The 20,746-nt window shown below is 36.6% G+C and overlaps 1 protein-coding gene across 2 annotated transcripts in view; it reads left to right on the top strand.

Annotated features, from left to right (window-relative positions):
- Positions 1-20,746, top strand: part of LOC114053871 (solute carrier organic anion transporter family member 5A1-like) — a 190,847-nt gene that overhangs the window by 38,445 nt on the left and 131,656 nt on the right. The window lies entirely within an intron of this gene.

The raw sequence follows: 20,746 nt of genomic DNA, 5'->3' as shown, positions 1-20,746 counted from the left end.
TTATTTCTAAAATATATAGAGAATTAAGTCAAATTTATAAGAATACAAGCCATTCCCCAATTGATAAATGATCAAAGGATATGAACAGACAGTTCTCAGATTGAGAAATTAAAGCCATCTATAGTCACATGAAAAAATGCTCTAAATCACTCTTGATTAGAGAAATGCAAATCAAAACAATTCTGAGGTACCACATAACACCTATCAGATTGGCCAACATGACAAAACAGGAAAATGATGAATGTTGGAGCAGATGTAGGAAAATTGGAACATTAATGCATTGTTGGTAGAGTTGTGAAATGATCCAATCATCTTGGAGAGCAATTTAGAATTTATGCCCAAAGGGCTATAAAAATGTGCATACCCTTTGACCCAGCAATAGCACTTCTAGGGCTATATCCCAAAGAGATAATACAAATGGGAAAAAGACCCACATGTACAAAAATATTTATAGCAGCTCTTTTTGTGGTGGCAAAGAATTGGAAATTGAGAGGATGCCCATCAATTGGGGAATGGCTAAGCAAGTTGTGGCATATGAATGTGATGGAATACTACTGTGCTATAAGAAATGATGAACAGGCTGACTTCAGAAAAACCTGGAAAGACCTGTATAGTCTGATGCTGAGTGAAGTGAGCAGAACCAAGAGAACGTTGTACACAATAACAGCCACGTTGTGTGATGACTAATATTGATAAACTTAACTCTTCCCAGCAATACAAGGATCTAAGACATCTCCAGAGGTCTTGTGATGGAAAATGCTATCCACATCCAAAGAAAGAACTATGGAAGTTGAATTGCTATTTTTTTTTCTTTCTTCTCTTCTGTTAAGTTTTGTTTCCTCTTTCTGATGGTTCCTCGTATTGGTTCTAATTTTTACTTACAACATCACTAATGTGAAAATACGTTTAATATGAATGTAAATGTATAGCCTATATCAGATTGTGCACCGTCTTGGGGAGTGTGGTGGGGAGGAAGGGGGAGAAAAATTTTAAACTCAAAAGCATATGGAAGTAATTATTGCTAAATCAAAATAAATTAAAAAAAAAGAAATATAAAAAAAATTTACTCAATCCTTCCCTGCCCCCAATCTACTTTCTTTAACCTTTTAATGTTTTTTTGAAATTTGCATCATTTCAAAAATGTATAGAATATTTCAAAAAATATGATGCATCTTAAGTTTAATAATTTATTGTAAATTTGTGGGTTTTTTTCCTGCATTGAAATTTTGATGACACAATATTGCATCATGTAACCGAATAGTATCATATTGTAAACAAATCATTACATGCACATATTCCTGCCAATGCATGCTGGATTTCCTGATGATGAACTACACACTCGCCTGACAACACTTGCTTGTTAAGACCTGTCGGTGGACTTGATCACTGATCAGTTATAACTTGCATTTTGTGTGTTTATTTGGAAAATAATGTAATCACTATGGTTTTAACTCTGTTACACAACAGATGAAACATGTACAAATGGTTTTTCAAAATTTTCTTCTATTTTTTCCTTATGGTTTCACCATCCCCTTATTTTTATTCAGTGCTCCCCAATTGTACCTGTGGCTTCTACTGTGCCCCCCCCATCGTTACAGTGCTCCCTAGGGGGCGGTATGGCCCACTTTGGGAACGTATGTGTTAGAGCCTGAATTTAGACTAAGCTCTTTTAGAATCTAAGTTTAGAGTTCTCTCCCTTATGCCTCATTGCTAACCTATCAATCTGTGAAGCAATTAATATTACAATATTATGTAAATTTAAGGAAATCAGGATCCCTAAATTTTCCTCCATAAATAAGTTATATGAGCATGTGGACCAAAATTTTTGAATTTACCTACTCTTTTTCCTCTTTGAGCTTAAATACTAGGTTTTTGTTACATTTATGTTCCAGACAAAAATACATTTGGATCTGCGTTATTTTAGAATGAGATCCCATACATTGTTAGATTAGTTATTTTCGGTATCTATAATTGAGTAGTTATTTATAATTATGTATTATTGAATGACTGTCAAAATATGTTGAAGTGTATACTTTGTTTTAAATAATTTTGGAAATTTGGAAATGATCTTTATTAAAAATCATCTTCATTCTCTTTCCAGTCATATATTGTACTAGATTGTGAATGTCAATTTTCAAGGGCCTGAGATTGGAAAAGTCACTGAGAAAAATGTCTCTGAAGCAATTTCCAGTTCCCTGTTGTTTGCTGAGACTTATTCTTCACACAATAGATGTCACTGTAGCCTTATTAGCTTCGCAAATGAAGCTATATAGCATTTTTGTTTCTGTTCCTGGGGGAGAAACTAAATGTAGATTTGGGAAAGTACATATGTCAAGTACTAGAACTTAAAGTTTTTGAAAATCGTGAATTTTTAAACAAAAACATTTGAAATCATAGCTCAAAAATATTAGCGATCATAACTTCAATTCCCTCATTTTGTGTTTGAGAAGACTGAGGCCAACACTAGTTTACTTCATTAAAAGTTGTCTAGGATTATCTTCACTGAATTGTTTCTATAACCTATGATTTTATCACTGATGTAACGTTTGGAAGTGTGTCCCTCCTCAGAGTGTGGATTTCCCAGAAGAAGTTCCCCTAGGTTCCAGGTGCTCAGTCACTGAAACCATAGTTCATGAGCCCCCAGCAATGGACTTTCCTTTAATAATCAGTCAGAGGATACAAGATAAAGGCATTTGATGAAACATTATAGTAAGAACATTAGGAATAAAACATTTCCGACACAAACTTGGGGCATATCCTACTGCAGATATGTATACCATCAATGAGAAAAGTGGAGAGTATATGTGTTTGTGTATTTGTATACATATATACATATACATACATATATACATACACACATCCATATATACACACACAACACACATAGAAAGGCATATACATAGGAAATGTGTATAGTAACATTGCAGGATTGCTGATGCCTTTTGCTGGGGTCTTTGGACTGTTCCTCATAGGCCTGCTCTCTATTGGTTTCTCCTGGTTAGATGGAGTGTCTGCCAACTATAGTCAAGTATGGCCTCAGAAGGCACATGGCTAAGAAGTTATCCTCTGCTTTGAGTTTCTGGCTTCAGCTGAATACTCAGCTATAACACTATTTCATTTTCATGAGAAGAATGGGCATGTGGTTTCTCTGTGCTCTTTTACATCAAATCCAGAGCCACCTCTCCTTTTTAAAAAAGTAGCCCCTGAGCCATGAACCTTCAAAAGTCTTGCCTTGGAAAAACTTTTTTTTGGTCTTTTTCCCTTATGGAGTGATGTGTCTCATTCCCTTCAAAATATTAGCTATGAGGCCTCTCATCTTCAATAGCAAATTCTTTTCCTTAGGTGTCGAGCTCTTTAGAACAAAGAACACAGACACTTAAAGGTACACAGCTAGCACTCTCAGGTTCAAGTTTATCTTCTAAGCTAAACTTTCTTCTCTGATGCTTGAGTCTCTGTAGATGGCTTCAATTTTGCTTGTGATGAGCATTCTGTATACAATTTTAATCTCTGAAGGCTAGGTTTTTCCTATTCATCATCCATTTAAGGACTACTTGCTCAATAATTGCTCACCCCCTGGCTTTTTAGGTTTCATCAGGTTCCCCATTCCAAAATCCCCTTTCTCCTTTTAGCTGTGTGAAGTGAGGAGAGAAAGCACAGAGACAAAGTTAAGCATAGGATCATTGTCTTTCCTGTGTGCCTAATTATATTCCTGGACTTCTATATGGAAATACAGCTCTGCGAAAGATTTCTAGGGCTTTAAATTCAATCTTAAACTGATGAAGAAACTCTCCCTAACAATTCACTTTGACATCTCTGCAGTTTATTTCCTTAGAGAGCACCTAGACTAAAGGTGTCAAATGGGGTGCCCTGTGGGCACACAACACCCAGTGGCTGAACCATATCACAATGTACTTGGGAAATATTTAACAAAATAAATAAAAATGGAATAAAACATAGGTAATGTTAATATACTAGTTGGTGAGGGGCAGCTAGGTGTGTAGTGGATAGAACATCGGGCCTGGAGTCAAGGAGATCTGAGTTCAAACTGGCCTCAGACATTTACTAGCTATGTGACCCTGGGCAAGTCACCTAACCCCTATTTGCCTCAGTTCCTCATCTATAAAATGGGGACACACTGAAGAAGGAAATGGCAAACTACTCCAGTATCTGCCAAGAAAACTCCATGGACAAAATCCATAGGGTCACATAGAGTCAGACGTGACTGAACAACAACAAAATGTTAATATGTAGTTTTCTAAGTCAATATGTACCCAGCAGAGATCCTTATGTATGTTTTAGGGCCCTCCCTTTTTATTTGAATTTGACACCACTGGCCTAGAGCACTAAGAGGTTATCATTAGTTCAGCTAGTATTCGTCATAGGTAGAATTTGAACCCAAATCTTTCTAGCTTTGAGGACAGCTCTCTCTATTTACTACTTTGCATAGTCTGTTGTGACTTTGAGTAAATAATTTCACTTCTCTAGATCATAGTTTCCTCCTCTGTAAATTGAAGGTGTTAGATTAAATGATTTCTACAATCCCTTCTGATTCTAACTCTTAGGACAGCATGAATCTCAGTATTTTAGGTTTGGAGGAAATAGGTCTATTTGTAGATGAGGAAACTGAGTCCCAGACAGGTTAAATGACTCATTCTGGATGATTTAGAGCAATGAGATGCTGTCCTAAAGGAAAGAGGACACAAAAATGAGATGGCCCCATCTCAATACTGGCTTACTTAGGCATGGCATGTGTTCATGGCTTGGGGCCAGGTGGGAGATAGAGCAGATATCTTTTCCCTGTCATGTTCACGAGATAGTTTACAGTCAGCTTTGTGCTCTGAAGCCAGAAAGAAGAAAGAGATTGAGGGCAAGTCACTTCTTTAGTAGATCCACAGCATTTTGGCTTAGTAGCCAACTGGGGGACTCAATCTACTGATGAGTCATGTTTGACTAGAAGCTTGACCTGGAAGTTACCTTGTGGTGGACCAGAATAGTGGATACCCATTCTTGGGGGTTCAGAATGGGGAAAAGATTCTTTCTATAGGGGGAAGGCACATTTACAAATATGTGAACTAGCAGACAGAAGAAAAGGATTAAAATCCCAGCTCTACCTGGGTGACCCTGGGTGAATCACTTAACTTCTACCTTTATAGGTCTTAGGCAACTCCCAAGGATTGATCTTGCCTCTGTCAATAGCTTTGACTATAGCTTTTGAAGCAAGGCTCCCTTTCTGAATTTTATGATTTGTTAGTTGAAAAAAAAATCTTTATAGATATTAGAACTTAGGTGTTTTCTTTTGCTGGTTAAATCACAGCCCCTTCCCATAGTAGATATTTCCACCACCTAGTCTAGTGGCTCATTAACATCAGGCATGTAATAGTACTTTGTTGAATTGAACTGGTTGGAAAAATATTTGAACCAAAGGTTTTGTAGTGTTTATAATCAGTAAAAATCTAAAAATGAACAGATGACAAAGAGTTCTAACACCGTTTTACCTTATGTTTTGCTATCTCATTCACTTTGTTGCTGAGAGAAGAGATTTTCAGGTTGTAGCAGAGCTTTGCTTTGGTCTTGGATCTTTCCCATGGAAACTGGCTGGCCAGTGTTTCAGTTTCTGGCAGTCAGCTCCTTGGGCTTGTGGCAGAATGTGTATTGCTTTACCTATTGAAAGTATTTCTTGGCAGAGCTGTATGCTTTCCAGGGAACATATGTGCACCCAACAGCTGGTATACATTTTTTGGTCTTCAGTATGACTGCTGAAGTAAATATTATAAAACATATTTAGAATCTGTCTTTTTCAGACAACAAACATTTTGCTGTCATTCTTACTGCAGCTTATCATTAGGTAATATGAGAATGGAATATCCACAAAGGTCCTATTTTAAAACTTCATCATAGTGTGGAGGTGGCTCTTGGATGTTTTTTTTTTTTTTTTGGCTAGGCAGTGGGCTTAGGTGACTTGCCCAGGGTCACACAGTTAGTAAACATCAAGTGTCTGAAGTCAGATTTGAACTCAGATCCTCTTGACTCCAAGGCTGGTGCTCTATCCACTGCGCTACCTAGCTGCCCCTCTTGGAGGTTTTTGAAGGCCATGTATCTTGGCCGCAAGTATTGGCAGGTTTTATCATGCTACAAAAGACTTATACACACACACCCACACACACACATGTATAAACATATATATATATATATATATATATACAATAAAAGTGTGTTTTTTATAAAAAACTAGTTTTAAAAAAGTTAGTTTTTATATAGTTTTTTTAAAATTTGTGAAGCTCTTTATATGAGTTATCTCATTTAAGCTTTACAACAGCTCTGTAAGGTAGATGCTGCTATTATCCCCATTTTAGAGTTGAGTAAACTGAGGCTGACAGAAAGTAAGTAACTGGCCCAGGGTCACACAGACCAGATTTGAACTCAGGTCTTTCTGACTCAAGTTCAGTGCTTTACCTACTACTGCTCCATCTACCTTCTGTAAATACCAAACTAACTAAGTTGCAGAAGAGACATCAATGTAAGAATGGCCATGAGGCAAAACATTTTGGGGGGATATAGTATATATGAAACTGTTTATTAAGGTGTTACAGAAAATGTCCCAGTCTTCATTGGCACCATTCTAGCCATATTGGTCTGCTAGCTGTTTCCATCCTTGATTTTCCATCTTTTGCCTTATTTCTGTGCACAGACTTTCCCCGTGGTCTGGAATGCATTCTGTGTCTGATAGCATCTCTTGCCTTCCTAAAAGCACAGCTCAGGTGTCCCTTCTATGAGGTTTCTTCCTCTCTCCAAGCTGTTCTTATTTTTTCCCTCTTGAAAATTATTTGATGTTACATTGTATTTACTTTTTAGGGGCACATTATATATTCTTCTAGCAGAATGTGAACTCCTCAAGCATACAGACTATTTTGTTTTTGTCTTTGTAGCCCTGGTAGGTATCACAATGTCTTTCTCATAATAGACATTTAATATGTCTTTGTTGAATTGATTTGGTCGGGAGCGTGCCAACAGCAATGAAATCATGGATCCTTGAAATACTCCAGTAAGTAGAATGGAAACTTGAATTCTAAGATGCTGGAACAGCAACTTGAAGCTCATCCGTTTATCATCCAGTTACTAGAATGACTGATTCTGCCTATAACTTCAAAGACATTTTGATGCTTTTTCAACATTTGAGTTATTTCTTCGGGGTTTATGGGCCCATCTGTTACCATGAAAGATTTGGCTTTTCCTGTTCTATCCCCACTGCCTTCATCCTTCTTCCTGTACCTTAAAGACTATAGCCAGGACTTTTTTTTTTCTTGTTGTGAGTTTAATAGATTAGTAACCATCAATAGCTCTAAAATATCTTTTGAAGCAAAGTCCAATTTTATGGTTTGACTGATCATTCTTTATGAAAAAGGATTTTCTAGAAGGTTTTTCAGATGATTTCACTGCCCTTGCCAAATCTGTATCCTAGAGCTTAGGTAAACTATGAGAGCTATGAACTGTACATGTGGGTTCTTGGGCAGATCAGTTCTTTTTTTCTTTATTATTAACATTCATTTACATTTTTTTTGAGGTCCAAACTCTCTCCCTCCTGTCCTTCCCCCACCCATTGAGAAGGAAATCAATATGATAGCAATTATACATGTCATGCAAAACACATTTCCATATTAGCTGTGTTGCAAAGACAGAAACAAAAAAAAGCAAGAAAAATGAAGTGAAAAAAGTATGCTTTACTCAGGCAGTTCAATCTCAAGAGTTAAATGAAGGCAACTTGATGGTTACTATGTATCCCAAGGTACCTATCCACTTACATTTCCCTTTATTTCTACCATTTTTGCCAAGGTCATAATGATGCTAACAATTAATAGGAATAGCTAACATTTATATAGCACTAAGGTTTCCAAGTACTAATATCTTTTTATATTATCTCATCTGATCCTCACAACAGCTTTGTGAGATAGGTGCTATTATAATCCCCATTTTACAGATGAGGAAATCAAGCTTAGAGAGGTTAAGTAACTTGCCCAAGGTTACATAGCTAATATTACCTGAAGGTGGATTTGAACTCAGGGCTTTCTTAATCCAAGTTTAGTGTGTTAATCCATTTCACCACCTAGACATCACTTTGTATTCCCGGTATGTAGCCTATTAGTTGGGGTGTGTGTGTGTTTGTGTGTGTGTGTGCACGTGTGCATGCATATACATATATAGAGATATGGATATGTATATATACACACATACACATACATACATACATGGTATGTATGGGTATATATGTGTGTGTGCATGCATGTGTATATACCTATTACCTGGTACACACACACACAGACACACACACACAGACACACACACAGTAGGTACTTAATAAATGCTTGTTAGCTGATCAAGTGCTTCTCTCATTTTAAAATTAACTTTTATTTTATTTTTAGTTCCAAATTTTCTCTCTCCTCCCTCTCCGCCTATTGAGAAGGCAAAAAAAAACTCGTTACAAATATATATAGTCATACAAAACAAATTCCTGCATTAGCCATCCCTCTCTGACAGAAAGAGAGAAAGGGAGAAAAGGGTGGTTGGTCACTGTATTGATCAGAGTTACTAAGTCTTTCAAAGTTGATTATCTTTGAGTCTTTCAAAGTTGGTTCCTGATACCATATTAATTGTTTTCCTGGTTCCACTTAATTCACTTTGTATCAGTTCATATAAGTTTAACCAGATTTCTCAGAACCATCCCTTTCATAATTTCTTAGAGCATAATAGTATTCCATCACATTTGTATACCATAACTTGTTTGGCCATTTCCCTATTGATGGACATTTCCTCAGTATCCATACACACACACACACACACACACACACACACACACACACACATATGTCCTTTTCCTCTTTCTTTGGTTTCTTTGGGGTATATACCTAGTAGCAGCATTACTGGGTCAGTATATACACAATTTACTTGGATTTTTGGACATAGTTACAAATTGCTTTTTGGAATGATTAGATTACTTCACAGATCCAACAGTATATTACTGTACTTGCTTTCCCACAGACCCTCTTGCATTTGCCATATTCCTTTTTTTGTCCTTTTAGCCAATTTGATAGATATGAAGTGGTACTTCAAAGTTGTTTTAATATGAATTTCTTTAATTATTAGTGATTTAGAGTATTTTTTCATATGGCTATTGATAGCTTGGATTTCTTCCTCTGAAAGCTATCCATTCATATCTTTTGGTCATTTTTCAACTGGGGTATGGCTCATAGCCTTGTGAATTTGACTCAATTCCTTATCTTAGAAATGAAACCTTTATCAGAGCCTTTTGCTACAGAGACTTCACCTCCCACCCCCCAGTTTCCTTCTCTCCTTTTAATTTTAGCTGCATTGGTTTTGTTTGTGCAGAAATTTTATGTAAAAGACTCTAAGACCACTTATGATGATAAAGTTCTGAAGGGTTACAAATATCATCTCCCCATATAAGAACATAAACAGTTTAATCTTGTTTAGTCTCTTATGGTTTCTCATTCATATTTGCCTTTTTATGCTTCTTGAATTCTGTATTTGAATGTCAAATTTTCTACTTAGCTCTGGTCTTTTCATCAAGAATGCTTGAAAATTCTTGATTTCAGTAAAGGTCCATTTTTTCCCTGGTAGGATTATACTCAATTTTGCTGAGTAGTTTATTCTTTTTTGTTTGTTTGCTTGTTTTTTTTTTTTTTTTTGGTGAGGCAATGGGGGTTAAGTCACTTGCCCAGGGACACACAGCTAGTAAGTCTCAAGTGTCTGAGGTCAGATTTAAACTCAGGTCCTTCTGACTCCAAGGCTGGAACTCTATGCACTGCACCATCTAGCTGCCCCTGGGTAGTTTATTCTTGATTGTAATCCTAGATCTTTTGCCTTCTGGAATATTTTGTTCTAAGATCTCCATTCCTTTAGAGTGGTGGCTGCTAAATCTTGTAAGATTCTCACTGTGGCTCCATAGTACCTGAATTCTTTATTTTTGGATGTTTGCAGTGTTTTTTCCTTGACCTGGAAGTTCTAGATTTTGGATGTAATATTCCTGGAAGTTTTCATTTTGGAGTTTCTTTCAGGAGGTGACCAGTGGATTTTTCAATTTCTTCTTTCTCCTCTGGTTCCAAGATACCTATGTAGTTTTCTTTTATTATTTCTTGAAATATCATGTATAGGCTCTTAAATTTTTTCCATGTCTTTTAGGTAATCCAATGATTCTTAAATTATCTCTACTCACTTATTTTCCAGGTCACTTGTTTTTCCTGTGAGATATTTCACACTTTCTTCTATTTTTCTGTCTTTTAACTTTGTTTTAATATTTCTTGATGTCTCAAGGAGTCATTAGCTTCCATTTAGCCAATTCTAATTTTTAAGAATTTAAAGCTTTTCTTTTTCTTTTCATTTGTTCTGCCAGATTTTATAGCTTTTTTAAAAAACCAAGTTATTAATTCTTTTTTTATATCTTTCTGCATAGCTTATTTCTTTTCCCCATTTTCCCCTCAATTCTTTTCATTTGGTTTAAAAAATATTTTTGGTCTTTTTCTTAACTTTCTCCAAACTCTTCTAGGAATTCTTATTGACTTGTATCAAATCTGCATTTTTTTGTTGAAGCTTTTCCTGTAAATATTTTTAAGTCATTGTCATCCTCTGTATTTGTGTACTGAACTTCTCTATCACCATAGTATCTCTTTATGGTTGGGTTCTTTTTCTTTTGGTTATGTTAGTGATGGTTTCTTCACACTTCAGAAGGGCATGTCTGTGGTGAACTTCTGTTCTTTTAAACCGTTCTGTTGAATAGCTTAGGGTGGGAGTTTGCAAGTTTTCATGATTCCCCAAGTGATCTGATCCCAGGAAAGATTTGTTCATTGTTCTCTTGGTCTGAGTTCTGATGGTTCCCAATACATGTTTGAGTTTGTTGGCTTGTGTGTGGTTGAGTTTCAGTAGACTGAGGTAGGAATCAGTTAGCTCACTAGGAGTTTCTGCAGGTTCCAAACAACTGAACTCCTGGCTCTCCTTTGCCTGAGGACCTTTGCCCTGGGTGTTCAACTGCAGCCTTATGTGATCAGCTAAAGGACAGAACTGAGTCATTTTTATGTGTCTGTGCTCAAAATTATGTTTTTGCAATTTATTCCTTACTCAGTATTCAGCTATGCCTCCTGCTCTTCCCAGCCTTGAATCTGTGACCCAAAACTAGGTAATGGGTGACCTGTTCCTGCACCCAGTGCTAGTTCAGGGATTCCCTTATATCTCTTTTTATCCCAGTATTTCCCACCCCACTGTCCTTTCTTGGCCTCCTTTCTGTCAGTGGTTGCTTGTGAGGTCCATGCCAGCCTCTGCCCCAGTGTTAGCAGGCCTCTTTGTCTATCTACTTAAGGTGTCCTAGGCTGGAAAAATGAGTCACAGTGAATTAGAAGTTTATCTGGAACATTGTGGAGGGGAGGTGTGTTGGATAGATATGCAAAAATGTTTCCTTTAATTCTGCCATCTTGACTATACCCCCAAATGATGCTTCTCATGGCATGGGCCATTAGTAGTTTGAAAAAACAAAGTTTGCTGTGAGATCTATCTTTAACATTTATGAAAATGTTGGTTTCCTTGCAAACTTGCCGCTTCTAAGATTGGTCTAACTTTTTTATTCTTAAATACTCTGGGCTTTTATATCTAGTCATTTGTATGACTATTTACTAATTGTGAGATCCAAATGATCTTTCCCCAGCATTTTTTATGTAAGTTTGGGAAGCATAAATGGAATTTCAGTATAATGTCCTACAAATTTGAAAAATTCACAGTTGCTATTCGTAAGTGACCAGGTTGTTTTCAGATATTTCACATTTTAAAACTTGATCCATCAGGGAAATTTTTCTTCATTCAGGCTAACCTGATTTCCTTCCTTTACTTGAATATTTTTCCTTTTAGAGTAAAACTGCTTTTAAAGAGTTTTATAAAAGATACCTAATTTCAATCTAGTGATCTTGTCATAATCATATAGACATATGTCTTCTAGGCTATATGAACTACCTCTACTGTTGTAGATAATATGTGTTAATAGATTTACATAATCTGAATCTGTTTATACTATGTATATATGTCCTGGTCATTATTCAGTTCAGTTTAACAAACATTTATTACATGTCTATGATTTGTTAAGCTTTCTACTGGGTGCTGGGCATAGAGGGACAATAGTTAGAGCAGTCCCTGCCCTCAAGGATCTTTGCATTCCATTGGGGAATATGATCTATATAGAGACATGTAAACTTGTGGTAATTTGAGGTGGGAGAAAGCAGTCACAACTGGGGCACAGAAGTCGGGAAAGACTTTGTATAGAAGGTGGCACCCCAGGTTGAAGAAAGCTAAGGATTCTAAGAGGTAGAGGAAAGGAGGGAATGCATTCCAGGTATGAGGGGACAGCCTATGTGAAGTCATGGAAGAGGAGATGGAATGATAAGTTTAGAGAATATCATTTTAGTGATAATAATTAGTAAAACAGTTTATACAAAATGGGGGGTTTGGGGGGCATGGGGAATAGTCAGAAAAGACTTCTTGAGGACTTTTGGTTTGACTTATACGATAACTTTTTAAATTTTTTTTTGGGGGAGGCAAGGCAATTGGGGTTAAGTGACTCGCCCAGGGTCACACAGCTAGTAAGTGTCAAATGTCTGGTCTGAGACGGGTTTTGGAATCAGGTCCTTCTGACTCCAGGGCCAGTGCTCTATCCACTGCACCACCTAGCTGCCCCTTGTCTGACTTATTTGGAAGGGAGTAATCTATGGAGTCAAGACGGAATAGCCAGGATACTGTAGTTTTAGAAGGTAGTGATGACTTCCAAATACTGAGCAACTCAGTGAATTTTCCATTCTTATTTATAACTTCACTAGTAACATTAACAGGAAGGAGCTAATTTTGAACAAGAAGAGTAGTTGGCATTGGGCTGACCTTTACCACAGATACTTATGGTTTCCCATGGGAGGAATACTAGGCAAATGCTAAAGTCTAGAAATGTACTCTGCTCTGTTCTATTCTTTTAGAAAAATGTGCTGATATTGCACCATATTCAGTAGCTTCATATAAGAAAGATTTACTCTTAAATCAAATGAATGAACAAAATAAAAAGTATTTTCAATTGCTTAGTATATCCCAGGCATTGTGGTAAACACTGGGGAAACAAATACAAGAAGATAGACAGTCCTTGCCCTCATAGAGCAAGATAATACCTGTAGAGGGGTGATGGCCAAGGAAGTGATGTGGAGCATGGGGAGTTAGGGATGGGTGAGTATATTTGGGCAGTGAATTGGCACATTCTTCCCAGAAGCAGTGGTACTATTGATTTGTTTTCTGTACCCAGAGCAAGAGATAGAAAGAGAGAGAACTCAGAAGGAGCAGATGGCAAGATAGTCTGGTGGATGCATGGATGGATGGAGTGTGAGGCTGAAGCATGGTCTGGAGTCTGGCTCCAGCTAGTAGTAGGCTAGTTTGTGTTCAGTCACTGAGCAAGAGAGCTGGACCCTTGAGAGATCAAGGGGCTGTATAAATTTACATAAAAGTCTAATTCATGGTTCTTGCTCTCTCTTTAAAAAAAACTTATTTTAATTACTAAAACTAAGTAGATAATACATCATTTAGAACAAGATTTTCAAAAATATTTTAAAAGTGCATAAAGTTAGATAGCATTCTCTCTTTAGTTGTTTTATGATTTGTCTACCCTAAATTTCTCTTTTCTTTTCAAATTCTATTTTATTTTCAGTTCTGTGTTCTCTCCCTTCCCTTTCCCTCTCCTGTACCCATTGAAAAGATGAGAAAAACAAAACTCATAAATATATACCTAGACATGCAAAATAATTCCTGTATTAGCCATGTAAAAATACAGAAAAAGAAAGAAAAGAAAAAGAAAAGAAAATATGTTTCATTTGTATTCTGAGTTCTCTCTTTGGAGGTGGGAAGCATGTTTCATCATGAGTTTTTTGGGATTGTGGTTGCTTATTGTGTTGATCAGAGTTCCTAAGTCTTTCAGAGTTGATTATCTTTACAATATTTTTGTTGTATAAATTGTTCTTTTGTTTTCTGCTCATTTCACTTTGCATCAATTAATACAAGTCTTTCCAGGTATTTCTGAAATGGTTCTTGTTCTCAAGGAGTTCATAATCTAGTTGACCGAAAAGGTGTATAATTATATGATACTACTTGTTTAACAAATGAATGAAAAAGCATTTATTAAGCCTTTACCATGCACAGTGTACTGCATTAAGCACAGGATATAAATAGAAAAGGAATATGGTCCCTGTTTCTCAAGGAGCTCACATTCTAATGGGAAAGACAATATATATAGGAGGATTCAGCTCTAAGTCATGTGGAAAGGCCCAGTAGTCCTTAGGGTTCAGAGGATAATGAATGTTTTTTATTGTCATTTCCGTTAATAAAACCACATCGCTTTCAGATATTGAATCATTTGACAGTGCCAAAGACTTTGGTAACAGGAATTTTCTTTTCTGGGTCTTCTGAATGGTACAGATAAAAGATGCTACTGAGTTCAGATAAGAAAGAAATCTAGCTTTCAGGAAAAGACTTTATTCATGGAGGAGCCTTGAAGGATGGGTAAGATTCAGATAAGGAGAGAGGATGTCGAAGTTGAAATGCACACGGCCATATTTATCAGTGAATGAAAAAACTGTCAGGACTGGAGTGTTTGTGAAGGAAGGAATGCTAGATAGTGCCAGAAAGGTTTGAGGGCTTTGATCAAATGAGGTTCTGTTTGTAAAGGACTTAGTTCAGTGCTGGGCACATAGTAGGTGCTTGATAAATACTTATTTTCTTCCTTTGAGCGGCAAGTTATGAAATTTAGCATTTATCATGTAGATGATGAGGAGGCATTGACAGTTTTTGAATGATGAAGCATATACGTGAAAATAGTGGAGGCCAGATACATTAGGAGATTATTGTATTAATTTAGGTTATGAAGGATCACGTACTCATAGGAGTAGAATAGACAAAGATCTGGAAAGGGAAAGAGAACAAGCATTTATTAAGTGCTTAAAATATACCAGGTGCCATGCTAAGTGCTTTACAAATGTGATCTCATTTGATTTCCACAACAGTCCTAGGAGGTAGATACTATTATAATCCCCATTTTACAATTGAGGAAATTGAGGCAGATGGAGGCTAAGTGACTTGTTGAAGATCACAGAGATAGTGTCTGAGGATGGTTTTGAACTCAGATCTCCTGATGTTAGGCCCAACATTCATCTACTTTGACCCCCTAACTGCCTCTATGATTCTTTAGGGGTCATTTAGTACTCCCTCCTCACTTTAGAGATTAGGAAGCAGAAGCCTGGAGAGTCACAGAGTCTTGCTCAAGGTCACACAGGTCATAAATGGTTAAGGCAGGATTTGAACTCATATTCCCTTATTTCAGATCTAATACTATGCTGCCTCAGGAAATGAAGAAATTATAGGTTAAAATGGTGGCAATGAGTATAGATAGGAGAGGATGGACATGGAACATTAAAAAGAACTAATGTAATTTACTGATTAATGAGAAGAAATAAGACTAAGTCAAATAAGACATTGAGGTTTCACACATGAATGACTGGTAGAATTAATGGTGCTATTAGCAACTGATAGCAAAATCAAGAGAAGGAACTGTGTTGTGTGTGTGTGTGTTTGTATGTTTAGAAGATTAATTCTCAGAATGACTTTTGTCAGTGTTTCTTTGTGCTGAAATTAATGCAAGATCAGGAATGACAGATGGATTAAATGCACTGTGCTGTTGCCAGGACATTAAAAATGGTTTGGAGATAATGTCCCTGGGATTCCAAAGTGTCAAATAGATATTTTCATTTAACATTAAAAAAAAATTAGGGATTGTTAAAAGAACAGAACTATGAAAGAAGATAGGCCAGAGCTTTCTTGAATTATATTTTGTTTCCTATGTAGTTTTTTAATATGAACTTTTCTAACCATGGAAAGGTCTGTAAATAAGTTTTTCATATGATTATGTGTTCTTATTTTTTTTAGTCTCCTTATCTTTGTCCCAGATAGATAGCTTAACTTGAACATGAATTTTTGGACTTGTAATTTTAGGTAATAGATCTTAAGCTTTAGTGTGTTAGCAAAAAAAAAAAAAGTAATTTAGTTTTAGGCTATATTAATAGAAGTTTGCTGGTCAGATGCCATCCAGAGAATTGTTTTCAGTTTTGGGCACCAAATTTTAGGAAGGACACTGATAAGTTGGAGATCATCCAATATGGTCAAGTGCCTTGAATCTACAGCATATGAAAGGATCAGTCAAAGGAACTAAAGATGTTTAATCTGAAGAAAAGAAAATTGAAATGGGACATGATAACTGCATATAAGTGTTTGAAGGTTAAGTGAAGGTCAAGTTTGAAGGAAGAGTGGTTTGACTGGTTCTTTTTGGCCCCAGACGGCCAAACTAGAGGAATTGTATGGAATTTGTAGAGGCAAATTTAGGTTAAATGAAAGGAGAAATATCTTATCCATGAGAGCCATCTAAAAGTGAAATGAGTTACTTCAGGAGGTTGTCAGTTCCCTTTCGCTAGAGGTCTTCCATCAAAGGCTGGATGATCATTTGTTGTAAAGGGAATTCTTACTCATCTACTGGTTGGACTAGAAGATGACTTCGGAGATCCTTTCCATCTCTTTATGATTCTGTGGATCCTATTTACAGTGATAATATAGTCGTGTACTCCATGTGAGTTTCCATTCTTTATGTAAATGGAACTCAAGTGTCTACTACAGCTGAACTTCCAATTTCTGCTCATAGTTACCATGTGTTAGGCTCTCAGTTGGAGGGTATGAGATGTCTGGGTTAGGAAATCAGGAATAAAACTGCAGGAGACATTTATGAATATTTCACTTTAGTAGATATCAATTACAACCTGGTTGATTAGTATTTGTATAGAACCAAATCATATCCACTTAAACTTTTAAAATTTCCTATAATAAAACCGATGTAGAACTGATGTAGGTGGGTATTAATCCTGACCTCCAGAATAGACTTTATACAAGGCTCCCCATTGTACTTTTTACCAATCAATCACTAAATCTATAAACCCTGATTGGGAATCGCAGAAATGTTTGATTTATTTTTGAGTTTGGAGGATAACCTTGTGGAGTGCTGAAAAACTTTCAGGTTTACTGGCAGGATCCTTTTCAGTCCTTGGAAGACTCTGGAAAATGAACAACAGGTAGTAATTTATGCCATTTTTGCTTTGTTTTTAGGTATTATTCCCAAATTTTATAGCTTGTTACTTTTAATACTCTCTTCCTACTCCCTAGTGCCCTTCATATCAGGGACTGTTTCACAGATTTATTTGTGTTTTTTTTTTGTATTATTTTTAGTTTTTAAAATTTTGAACTTAAATACCAAAAAAGATAATTTTCATATATACTACAGAACAAGAAAGATGATTGCATCTGTAACCATGAATCTCCATTTCATTTTAAAAAAGTCAATAAAAAATCTTACCCATTATTTTCAACATGGTCCTGCTTATCTGTGCTTTGTTCTGAACTTCCTTCTGTTACATTTTTTTTATGCATTTTAAAGATATTACCATGGCTCTCTCTTTTTTCATCACTATTGCTAACTCTTCATCTCCCATAATTTCCCTCCCCTAATTAAAAATAGGGAAAAGGAAGGAAAAAAACCTTGTAGCAAATAAGCATTGTAAACCAAGATGAATCTCCAAAGATACGTGTCTCTTTCTGCACCTTGACTCCATCACCTCTCTGTCAAGGAGATGGATAATATATTTCTTCATATGTCCTCTGAAGATATTTTCGGTCATTGCATTGACCAGAGCTTTTAAGTCTTTCAAAGTTTTTTTTTTCTTTACTGTGTTGTCCATGTATAAATAGTTCTTCTGATTCTGCTCATTTTACTTCGCATCAGTTTATGCTATTCAAGATTCTCTGAAACCACCTGATCCTTTCATATGGTTCAATAATATTTCACATATTCATATATCACAATTTGTTCAGCCAGTCTCCAAGTGTATGACCCCTCTTTCTCCCTGCATGCTGCTTTCTTTCCCTATCTCCCCTACTAGTCCCTTTTCTTTGTTTTTTAACGTCCATCATTGTGAAGGTCTAAGCAAACTGGGGAAGTAGAACATTTAAGTCTTTGGCCAGTTCTAGCTTGGTTTAAAGGCAGTTAGGTGGTGCAGTGGATTCAGTGCTGGGCCTGGAGTCAGGAACACTCATCTTCCTGAGTTCAAATCCAGCCTCAAAGGCTTACTAGCTATGTGGCAAGTCACTTAATCCTGTTTGTCTCAGTTTCCTCATCTGTAAAATGAGCTGGAGAAGAAAATGTCAAACCACTCCAGTATCTTTGCCAAGAAAACCTCAAATGGGGTTGCAAAGAGCTGGACACAACTGGAAAAAAGAACGACTAGAACAAGAAAAAGTTTGGGTTAAGAAATACTACTCCAGATCTTGTTGTTCAGTCAGGTCCAACTCTTCATGAACCCATTTGGGGTTTTCTTGGCAAAGATATTGAAGTGCTTTGCCTTTTCCTTCTCCATCTCATTTTATAGATGAGGAACTGAGGCAAGTAGAATTAAGTGACTTGCCCAGGGTCACACAGCTAGTGTCTGTGGCCTAATTTAATCTCAGATCTTCCTGACTCCAGGCCAGGTACTCTATCTACTGAGCCGCCTATCTGCCCATACCCCAGCTCATACTGCCTCCCTATTTTACATCTGTGTAGTGCTTTTCATATAACAATTTATCATATCATATACATAATCTGATTTGATCTTCACAACAACCCTGGCAGGGAGACAGATTTTGGAGACTGAGAAACTGAAACTAACAGATTAAATGATTTGCCCAAGGTTACACCAAAAAACAGAGAGCAGAGAAAGGCTTCAAACCCACATCCTCTGATTCCTAGTGCAGTACTTTTCCTACCACTCTCTGCTCCCTTAACAGTAGCTTAAGTCCAAATTGTGGACCCTATTGAATGCCTGACTAAGGAGCGTAAACTTTATTGTATAGTCAGTGAGGGAGCCGCTGAAAGACTTTTGAGTGTTGGAGGCACTTGCATTTACTTTACCGAGTTACTGCTCTAATGTATTAAGTATTTTTTAGGATACTGAATCAGAGCGGAGCCCTGTGATTTTTTAAAATGTTATCCAAAAGGGTAGAGTGCCAGTCTTGGAGCTGGAAAAACCTGAATTCACGTCTTTCCACTGACACATACCGTCTGTGGGAGTTAGGGCAAATCACTTAATCTCAGGTGCTCTAGACCACTATCTAAGACTTTAAATTGCAGAGAATGTAGTGACCTGAATTTTAGAAGGAGTTTCTTCACCAAGGAGTTTCATATACTGGTGAAATAGCATGTTCAGTCCTCTATTTCTTGTATGTAAGAATTTCTGTAGTTAATAACAAAACAGACTTTCTGTTCTTGATTTGTAACAGGTAATAAAAAAGAGGTGGAAGGATTTATTGAACCAGTGCTTTGATTTGTAAAAAATTTTTTTATAAAAATGCTTACAATGACTATCAAATGCTTGCTACTTTGCTTCCACAGCCCCTTCAGCATCTGTTTAAAAATGGCAAGTGTCTAATGGCTCAGTCATGGTTGGTGCAATTAGATGTTCCTTTAAGATTCTCTCTCTTTTGAAATAGTGCAAGAAGTGAGAACAGGTGCCATGGAGCTGCCTAGCCAACTGTAGGCATGTGTAACTGGAGATTTAAGATTAGTCAACTCTTATTTAGAAGCAGATGTTTAAGAAAATGCACAGTCACTCTGCTCATATTCATTTGCCTCACTGTAGCAATAGCATTACTTACAGGAAAGAGGAAAAGTAATTTGTTTATTCAGGGATTTAAAGTCATCTTTGGTCTAGCTTGTTAGCTTTTACATCTTTTTTAGTTATCTTTGTATCTCCTCTAGTATTTAACAAAATGCTTTGCACGCAATAGATGCTTAACAATGTTTATGAATGAATGAATTCCTAATTAAGAAACACAATTCTGATCAGCATCCAGACCATATTCTAAGTTAAGAATGTTCCTAAAATGTAAAGGAGTTTTAAAAGGAAAAAAAAAGCCATGGGGATGGTGGAGGAAGAATTGATTGTCTAGGTTTCTTTGTGATCATCAAGGAATTTAATATTTTAAATCCATAAGTGAAAAAAAGGTCAAACCTGATTATAACACTTAAAGAGCATGCTAATTAAACTTTTTAAAAAAACTTGTTGATATAAAACCACTTCAACCTAAATGATGATTTAAAAAATTCTTTACTTTCTAAAAGAAGAGGATACTGTTGTTCCTTTTTCAGTAGGGCAAGGGATCTTTCCAATTGTTTTCATGTTGCGTTAATGGATTAGCACTGTTCGTAGTTCATTCTCTTTGCTGTTGCCTCAAACAAACTGAGACCTGGGAAAGACTTTAGCTTAAAAAGTCCAAGGTCTCCTACTGCATCCAGGATCATCTGTAGTCGTCCTGACCTATATCTTGTCATTGGACTCCAATGACCCTGGAGGAGAGAGTGAGGCTGATGACTTTGCACAGGTCTGGCTCACTTAAATCCAATTCACCTGCAAGTCAAGACATCACCCTCCTGATGCCATTGGTCCTCTTCAAGAAGTAAGGGCAAACAACAACAACAATATAGCCCCTTTAGGGATGTAATCTCTTTTAAGCATAATTTGATGATAAACAATTAACCAAATGTCTTATTGAGGATTTCTTTGATTTTGAAATAGCCTGTAAGGTACTAGGGGTTTTG

This window comes from Vombatus ursinus, unplaced genomic scaffold (genome assembly GCF_900497805.2).
Source record: "Vombatus ursinus unplaced genomic scaffold, bare-nosed wombat genome assembly UNPS02014812.1, whole genome shotgun sequence".
Classification (NCBI taxonomy): Eukaryota; Metazoa; Chordata; class Mammalia; order Diprotodontia; family Vombatidae; genus Vombatus; species Vombatus ursinus.
The sequence above is the reverse complement of the archived record's forward strand: the minus strand, read 5'-3'. Positions and strand labels throughout refer to the sequence as shown.